We start from the raw sequence: 9,852 nt of genomic DNA, 5'->3' as shown, positions 1-9,852 counted from the left end.
CATACAGTATAGGCCTATATATGATAGTGAAAGGACATCACATATAGGCCTACATATGACAGAGAGAGGGAGAGAGAGAGAGAGAGAGCTATGATCAAATTGATTTGACAAATCTCTCCCAACTCTGGCGGCGGGACGGGCAGCGGGGGGTTGGGTGGGGTGCGGTGCGGTGCGGCCGGGGGTCCATTTCCCCGTCTGTTCTCCTCTCTCTCCTCTCTCTCCTTTCACCTGTGGCTACAGGCAGATTATATCACCCCCTCGTATTTAGGCGAACCTCTTGAACCCCATTGCCCCCGCCGGCGGGGGCAAAAGGTGTTGACCTCTGAACAGCTGTCAATAAATGTCAATAAATCAATAGAGACCAAATCAAACTACAATTTCATTGTTGATTATTGTTACAGTGGTCCTAAAGCATAGTAATCAGCTGCCATTGTACTTTTCATCCATACATTACTCATATTACAGTATTATTACTACTTATTGTTACTCGTTTTTATGATTTTTCACCCTATACTTTAACATTACTAATATTACAGCACTACTCCCACTAAAACATCTGTAGTGTTTACATAGTTTGGAATATATTCATACAATTTTGCCTATAAATTGATGACACCTTGGTGAACAATTTCTCTATTCAATATTTATGTTTTCAATGAGGTCTTGAGGCTCATTCACTATTCAGAAGGCAAAATCTCCATAGGCGGAGGTCTTTTTCAATCCTCTTTTCCTAGCTAAATGATCACAGCAGGACAATTTGGTAAGAGAAATGTGATGTTTTACACTGCATTTGCGAATTTTCAGGGGTTAGCTGACATTTGGTGGGTCAAGAGTAGCCACAATCATTGTAGTTTTGTTTCCACAACTGTTCCAATTTGGGCATACATTTTAGGCGGATTTTTCCCCTGGACCCCCCTGGGGCTTAAGAGGTTAGGTGAATATTATAGGCATATTCGCGTCGCTTTTTGGTGTGTATGGAAAAAAGTGAATCGCGAATTCTCCGCCTTTTTGGTTCGCTTATTCACGTCGTTTTCGCTAATTCGCCGGTCTGGACAGAGCTTTATTAGCCTACTGTCCAAGACACGGCTGAGAGTGTCGCATCTCCAACATCATTGATTTAATAAAATCCATTGGCTCATCCAAGCCCTCAACTAACTGTCCAAAAAGGAAAATGGACCTGTAGGGTTCATTTGGTTCCATTACACTGTCAAGTTGCACAAGGTCAATTAGAGCCCTCAATAATCATGAAATATCGTCGTGCACAAACTTTTGAGAGCATCTCTCCGCTCTGTGCACATTCAAGCACTGATTGAGAGACTGAAGTTCCGCACTTCTGTGAAGCGCGTCAGTGATAGCTGGGCTGTACCATTGAGGAGAAAGCAGAGGGGGGTATTATTGTTGTATTTTACTACAGCGTTCCTTAATTAAATAATAGTATTATTGAAAGGAACGCTGTAGTAAAATATATAGGCTATAGGCCTATAAAAACCTGGACTATTTTTTTATTCAAAATCGCATGACCCTCCCCAAGACTAAAATTAAAATAGCATCACCCTCCCCGAGATTAAAATCAAAATAGCATGGCCCTCCCCTAAAATCCTCCTTGGGAGGGGGGGCAATTATTAACAACTCCTCCCTTAGAGGTTGTTATCTGGTGTATTATATCTTACAGTCATTCTGCTTAACATCTAGCCTACTAAATTCTAAAACAGATTTAAAATGTTATAGCACCTTTTTAAAGCTTTCTTCGACAACTGTATTTTATCTCATATTTCAGTGCAACGAAGCAAGCAAAGTGGTAGTATTAAATAGTATTGCATTAAAACAAGATGTCACATACAAGACTAAGTTGCCTGATTTATTGTTTTAGGATTAGGAAATCAAAGAAAGTTTTGTCGACAGCTGTATCGTTATTTATATTTCTGGGGTAGGGCTCCCCATTTTCAAAACCTGACCGGGGTAGGGTCCCCCATTTTCAAAACCAGTTATTTGTATCGTTTATTTATATTTCTGGGGTAGGGCTCCCCATTTTCAAAACCTGACTGGGGTAGGGTCCCCCATTTCCAAAACCTGACTGGGGTAGGGTTCCCCATTTTCAAAACCAGTTTGCCGGCTAAGTTATTGTTAAGTGCACAAGTAAAAAGATATGTTATGTTTTGTTGGACGTCCTGTTGTATTGTGTAGATTTGAGTTATTATTTTAATTTATTTCTGTTTATTTGACAGATGTGTAGATTCATTTTCTGTTAAAGAGAATATTTTTCAGTTATTAGCCAGCTTTACGTTGTAAGTTCGACGTGAGTTGTGCACACAGACACAGGCCTGTAGAGTATTAGCCAGCTTTACGTTGTAAGTTCGATGTGAGTTGTGCTCAAGATATTGAGTATATGCCAGCTTGAAGTCAGTTGTGCACTAGTGAAGAAATATATGCCAGCTGAGGGGACCAGCCCTTCAGGCGATGGGATTTAAAATCTGTGTAATGGGAGTAATGGGAGCCAGCAATGGGAAAGAAACAGGTGAATGTAATCAAAGGTTCATTTATATTCAAAAAGTCTATCTGTCATCACTTTTTGAATTTCTGTTCACAGGAAGTTATTAGGAATGGCCTATTTAGGGACCTTTGATATAAATATACACAAATGTATTTATTTATTTATTTTCTATTTTTTGGGCATCTAGTGTTAGGTATGGCCACATTATCACTACAGATATGCTCTAAAAGTGTGAAAAACATGTTTTTGATTTCACCCTGTCTTTAAGAATCGGTCATATGCTGTGTCGGGTTGGTCCTGTCCTGTGTGTCGCCTGTCAACCTTGTTACCTTTTAGTGTTCTTTCAGTCATATTTATTTTCAACCTCTGTATTGACACCTCCAAGCTTTTTCCCAGTAGGCCTATGAATGTAATAACTATTAGATGAGTTCAAAGAGATTTGATTTTAGACACGACAAAAACTCTAAAAAATGTTATATATATATTTGGCTCATTTTGATACTGCAAACAACAGTTGGCAATCTATCTTGACATCTCCCCAGGGAGAATAACACCCCTCTTTTCGAGCAACATGCTCGCTTCATAGGCAGTCACGCCTGTGTAAGTAAACTGGTCAAGAGCTGGTCATGAGTCATCTAAAGGGGTGCACCTGATCTACACTGTTCTGGAAAGATCTACGTAATGCTGGCCGATGGATCACCGGCATGCTCGTCGGACGGATCTTCGGTACTGTTGTAAGTACGGAAAAAAATAGAGATTTTTGTCATGTAAGAAGTCAAATCAAATATTTTTAATATTATTTGAAAAATACTTTCTCAGGTTTCAGATATAATAATCTCGGAGATGTCATGTCATGTTTTCTCATTAAAAAATAACCTTTAAGATACAGTCCTTTTGAAAAATGTGAAGAAATGAATTGCATGTAACTATAACCTATAACTCTTTCCTCCCTCCGCTGGTCCTCTCAATACTTTTATCTGTGGCGCTGTACATGCCTCAGCCTCCCTCTAATCTCCCCATCATTATAGTGTTGATTTTGAAATTCTCATGATAGAACTGGACTCCCTTCTTCATCCCTCATCTGTCAATGATAGGCAGCCTGAATGGGCTGACCTGTACCCTAAATCTCGTAACCCACACAGTTTCTCTGCTTAGAATTGTGTCCTTATGTTATCATTTTTACTCACTAGGAGATAGGTCAACATGATTATGCTGACCCACCCTCCTGTTTTAACTTTGTATGGATTTTGTACATTTGGCTCTGTTCTCCCTAACTTGATCCACTGTGTAAAACAGAAATGAGGCCTTGAATGGTTGACTGCGGACATGCTGTATACCTGTGCCACATACAAATGTTTAAAACAGGGGGGAGTTGAAAAGAATGTTTTATAGTGTGCTTCTATTTTAAACATTTGTATGTTTAAAGTGTTTACATTTGTCTTGTCATTAAAAATAGCTCATCATATTATTTGAGTTTCCACTAGCATAAACCTGAAACTGTGTCAGTTTGACCTTAAACCTGAACTGTGTTCATCAACTTGAGATGAGATTATATTGTTGCCACTTTGTGCTACCCAGGTGCCTGGTACAGAAAGATAGTACACAGGACCCTTTATCTTTGATGTCTTGCTTTCTCCCCTCTGAGGGGAGTGTCTAACTCCTGTATGTAAACTGTGGCTTTTCTCTGTATCTCTCAGAACGCCTTCTCTGAATAAACCAATGTATTATTGTACTCCGTTTTCTCTTCTCATATTTGGCTTCGCGTCTTTTACTATTCAGAAATAACCGTCTATCAGAGCTTTTAATTATAAGGTTAAAAGGTCCTATTTTATACTTATCAATAAGCTTAGTCTTTTCTAGGATCTCCTTTTAGTAGACCTTGTACCAGTGAACTGTACCGTCATGAAACTGTACCTTTTCCTATGCAAACTTCTAATAAAGTCTTCAATCAATCAAAACCACAATCTCCGCCCCTGATTTCTCACATTCCCCTCTTCTAGCGCCACCATGAGGTTTCTTTTAGCAGTTTGTATAATGCGACCTGACGGTTGCTTATCACCCGATTAGGGATTCTTACTGGTCTCTACAGACGGTAAACTACATCATTGTCATGGCTTTATATGTTTTCACCCCTGTCCGGACTGGTTCAATGTTTATTTATAACGTATTGAAATGATTGCACATATTGAACTCATAGCACCGATCACTTTACACAGGGTGTGATTTCTTTTAAATACATTTTGACACTGTTGTGTGAGAGAGTATAAACTGGCTGTAATGAGGATGTGTTATTAAATCCTATGTTAAACATAACCAATTCTAAAGCCCGATTCAGACGGGATTAGTTTTATCATAGGACGCCAGGTGAAATGTAAAGATCACCAAGGTCTTCTGTTTTTGAGCGGTGGTCACAACGCTCCTATACGTGGCCGTGTGTGTGGGTATGTCTGTCTGTCTGTCTGCGTCCGTGTCTGTCTGTCTGTAGCCTACAGTACCTTTTTTGACCACACATGTTAAGGGAGGGGCGCTGTTGTCCAGACCACACACACACACACACACACACACACACACACACACACACGGATGATGGATGGATACCAGTGGCGGCCTGAGAGACATGCATTTTATTATTAATATTTTGTTTAATATTGTTTTAATATTTTTTATTATATATATATTTGTTTTGCTGTTGCGCAGCCTCCACGACCACCGCTCAGTTCACACGGGTGTGATTTTTTTAATCGACCATGTCTGTAATAATCACAGACGTTGTGGTGTAATCATTACAGGCCGTTTTACTTACCATAATAATTACATAACATACCTCCTCTGATAAAACTAATCCAGTGCGAATCGACATCTCTGTAATTCAGGGTGAATTCACCTTTTTTCTTTCTCTTTTTAAGCAAGGGTTTTGTTTTTTTCAGCATTAGGCGGATGGAGGAGCGCACACACACACACACACACACACACACACACACACACACACACACACACACACACACACACACACACACTTGAGTAGGCTAGTAGTACACAATTACAACACCAGAGGCGGCTCCACAGATCATGTCCAACCCAGATTTGGCACAAAAAGGGGTCAAATGTGTTCTACCGAAGGCCACAAAGGAATGTAAATCCCTACCTTCCTTTAAAATGGCACTGAAAATCCACTTTAGAAGCAGCAGCTACTCGCAACTGGTAAATGAAAACATAGCCTATCCATACCTCCCCCTGATCTTTCTATTGTAAATAACATCTATTTTGCATTGTCTATCCTTACCTCCCCCTGACCTTTCTTGTTTTTTGTTACTGTTTTTCTGATGCTATCTGCCTAGTACTGTGTTCTGTTAATAGTAGTAGTAGTTACCTATACTTCCTCCATTGTAGGCTACCAGTGAACTGTACTGTCATGAAACAGTAGGCCTACCTTTTCCTATGCAAACTTCTAATAAAGTATTCAATCAATCAGAGAATGTCTATATTGCAGTAGTGATTATTTTTCTTACATAAAACATTTGAGTACTTTTCCCACCGCTGATAATTAAATTAGGACAGCTTCAGGCAGTACTACTACTTGTTAACCAGAAGGTGCTAATGCTACCTAACACTAAAGTCTACAATTGAATAGATATTTGACCCACATAGTCTTTTCTTTGTAGTTGCTGTGTAAACTGTAAACTTTAGCAACTCCCATGTACATTTTGTTTTGTCCCACAACAAAAATTGTCTGGTCTATTGCCACCCCCTAGTAGATAAAACTGTATGCTGGAAGCATTTGAACATTTTGGGAGGCAACAGTCTGGCCACGTGAGACTATCACCTTATGCCCTTCAAAAAATGATAGGTCTATACCATAAGGCCACAGTGGCCGATGCCCTGTCCACACTGCCACAGTGTGCCAGCTGATTTCAGTTTTCTCCTTTGCTCTTTTTCTGTCAATATGTTTTTTAGACACAATTGTTTTGATGAGATTCTGAATTCTGAAATAGTGAAAAGCTGTATGTAACCTATTCATTTCATTGATAGTTATACTGTGTATTTAAAAGGAAATCATTCCTAACTGTTAAATTCAATTCATAAAAATCTTTATTTGATGGTCTTGCCACCCTGGCATTTGTAACTTTTGCCCTAAACATTTTGACTACATCGAAGGCAGAGTGGCCTTGCCCCTAGACAATGGAATTCCAGGCTTGACACTATGGTTATTGCACCATTGATTAGCAGAGGAAAATAACTCCTTGACTCCTTAAAAGAATTTCTGACAAAGCTGAATCTCTCCTTACAAGATCCATGCTTATCATTCTTGACAATAATAAGCATTCCAATGTAAGGACATCATTTAAATACTATAGTCCGGGAGCCGTGGGGGTGAACGTGGATTCGCCTGTAAAAGTTTTTTTCTCAACTGATTCTTGTAGCTTGGGGTCACCTCTTAACCCATACAGGGCCAGATTTCCAAAATATGAATATGAATGTGCGCTTATAACGCCAGGAAATAGCTATTTTGTATCCCCCCAGACCACCTTAACCAGACCACCTTAACGAATGCACGTTCAGCATACCATACCACCAGATGACCACTAGAGACCACCATACACCATACACTGACATGGTCCCATGTTAAGCCTGTTTAAATCCACATAACAGGATGAGACGCTGACTTGGTCCTCATTGACTTAACATGGACGGGCCGCCGGTCACCATTTCAGCTCAATACTGTTCAATTCGTGCTTGATCGTCTCAAACCACCATTGGTATGGGCATCGGGACGTATATAGATGCCACACAGAAAGTTTCAGAATCAAAATCCGACCTAGTGAAGCTACGTGAGGGTCGGATGGTTGCATTGAGGCTAACGCTAGCAGAGGCCTGTTGTCAACAGGAAGCCCTGGTTTAAAGGTGACGTCATAATCGTATCCTTTTTTTTCACGGTTTACGTGTGGACATTAGCTGAGGTAAGCTAACCATTTCGCTCCGTCTATAAACACATATTAAAAGCTTAAACAATGCTTTTATATAAAAGTCGCTCCGAGTCGCTCGGCACCAAACGCCATAGTGAACTAGTCGCTCGTAAAGTCGCCCGGCGCTAACTGAGTTAAGGATTCAAGATGATGACCAGTGATATCCATTGAGCATTTTAATAAAAAATGCTCAATGGATATCACTGGTCATCATCTTGAATCCTTAAGAGGTGACCCCAAGCTACAAGAATCAGTTGAGAAAAAAACCTTTACAGGCGAATCCACGTTCAGCCAAAAATCACCATTTGGCTCCCTGACTACTATACTATACCTTGAAAAGCCAAATGAGTGTGTAGACCAGTGGTTCTCAAAGTGGGGTCCGGGGACCCCCTGGGGTTCTTGACCGGGTTCCCGAACAAAATCAGTTACAGCAACAAAAAACGCTTAAGCACTTTAACCCTATTCTTGATCTGCTATTTTCAAAAGAATCTTGAAACATTTGCCAAAACTTTGAAACATTTTGGGAAAGAGAGAATAGAGAAATCTTCAATTTTGGAGGTTCCTGGCACAAAATCTTTCCTCTGCAAAATACCTGTCAATTAGGGAATCCTTGCAAGAAAATGTTTGAGAACCACTGGTGTCGACTATGTAATGCACAAAACACAAGACCACAGTGGCATACAGGTATGATCTGAATACATATTTATTAGATAAATATTAGGTTGTCACATCATCTAACTACATACAATTCTGCAAGACTAAAAATCACAATTAGTTCCTTTATTTTTCTGACCAGCTTAGAATATGAAATGATTGTACATACAATGTACAAACATAGACAATGGCCACGTTGCATGAATCACCTTTAGATTGTACCATTTTGTTTTCTTTTCTTTCCCTCTTCATCTGTTCATATCAAAAATTGTACAAACTATGGGTTTGGGTACAATCTGCAGGACACATGTCCCTCCCACCCAAGATGCCTTGCTCCCCCCGACCTTCCAAGCGTAACCCCGATATTTCTTTTGAAACCCTTTGCTTCTGCTATTTTTTTTACTCGAGCGCCCCAAGAGTATGCAGGTGAGACTAGAACACGTAGGCTAAATATTACATGTAAAACATAGCTGTCCCAGTTCCCCTGACACAAGGAGTCAAAGTATATTACAGAGGAGGAGAGGAGGGGGAGGGTGGGGGGGAATAATGAGAGATAATCCACAGGCTATGACTAACCAGGTTCGTTTTGTCCATATTCAGCCACTTCCAGTAGAGGGGGTTGCAAGCTTTTTATTATTCTGAAATAACAATGCACATTCCCAGGGAAAATGAATACATTTCTGTTCACATGTCTCTATGTTCATTTACATATATACAGACATCCATGGGACATTTAGCCCACTTCAACCTAGCCGTAAACCCTAAAAGATCATCGTCTAGGCCAGAATAGGTGCACGTGCCCTTTTCCTATCAATTCTTCTTTTTTTCTTTTTCTTTTTCTCCTTCAAAAACAAACCCAAAAAAAAGAAATGAAAAAAAGAGTTATTTCCCCCAGAGAAATGGCCCTTTATCGTGATTGTGCAACTACAGTTTTCGGGGTGCTGCCTGATACACAAAACTGGCTCATATGTAAATTAGAACAAAATATGAAATGATAGCCATATCCCCATGGGACCGATCGCAAATGAAAAAGAAATAATGTGGCAGTGAGTGCGTGTTCAAAGAGAGACACTCGATTTCAATGATACTCTTGTTGATATCTACGTATCTGTGATTCAAATATGTAACACATATATATATCACTGTTTTGTAATGGAATAAATCATATTTCTAATACATAATGGAGTTTAAAATAATGCTTACATACTGTATAATCAAGATGTTTTAATCAGCACATTGCTACAATTGAAGGAAATTATATTTCTAGCCTTACAGTTTAATAATAAAGAAAACCGATACAAAATAATTTACTGAAAGAAAATTTAAAGAAAGGAAATTGGATAAAAACAAGGTATGGTCTCAAGCTTTTAAAAAAGCCAAATTTGCAGTAACAAAAATAATATCATGGATTTCTTTAAAATAAGGTTGTGATATAACTTTAAAATACCACATGTGTATTGACAAGTAGGAACAACTATGATATTCACAAGGTTTGACTGATTACATAGAAAGCCGGCGGACACCACAGCTTCGGTTCGTTTTGACAGATGAAATCTCAAAATTAATAATTGAAATGCATGGAGGAGACAGGAGGGATCATCTTTCAGCCTGATACCACGTTTAAAGAAAAATATTGCTTAATCGGAGCTTGTACATCAGAAATGTGATGTTAGGCATGGCCATCTAGACCAGATACAGCGAGGAAAATGTAAAGCGTGCGTAATGTATAGCCTACTCCAAACC

This window comes from Nannobrachium achirus (assembly GCF_963921795.1).
Source record: "Nannobrachium achirus genome assembly, chromosome: 18".
Classification (NCBI taxonomy): domain Eukaryota; kingdom Metazoa; phylum Chordata; class Actinopteri; order Myctophiformes; family Myctophidae; genus Nannobrachium; species Nannobrachium achirus.
The sequence above is the reverse complement of the archived record's forward strand: the minus strand, read 5'-3'. Positions refer to the sequence as shown.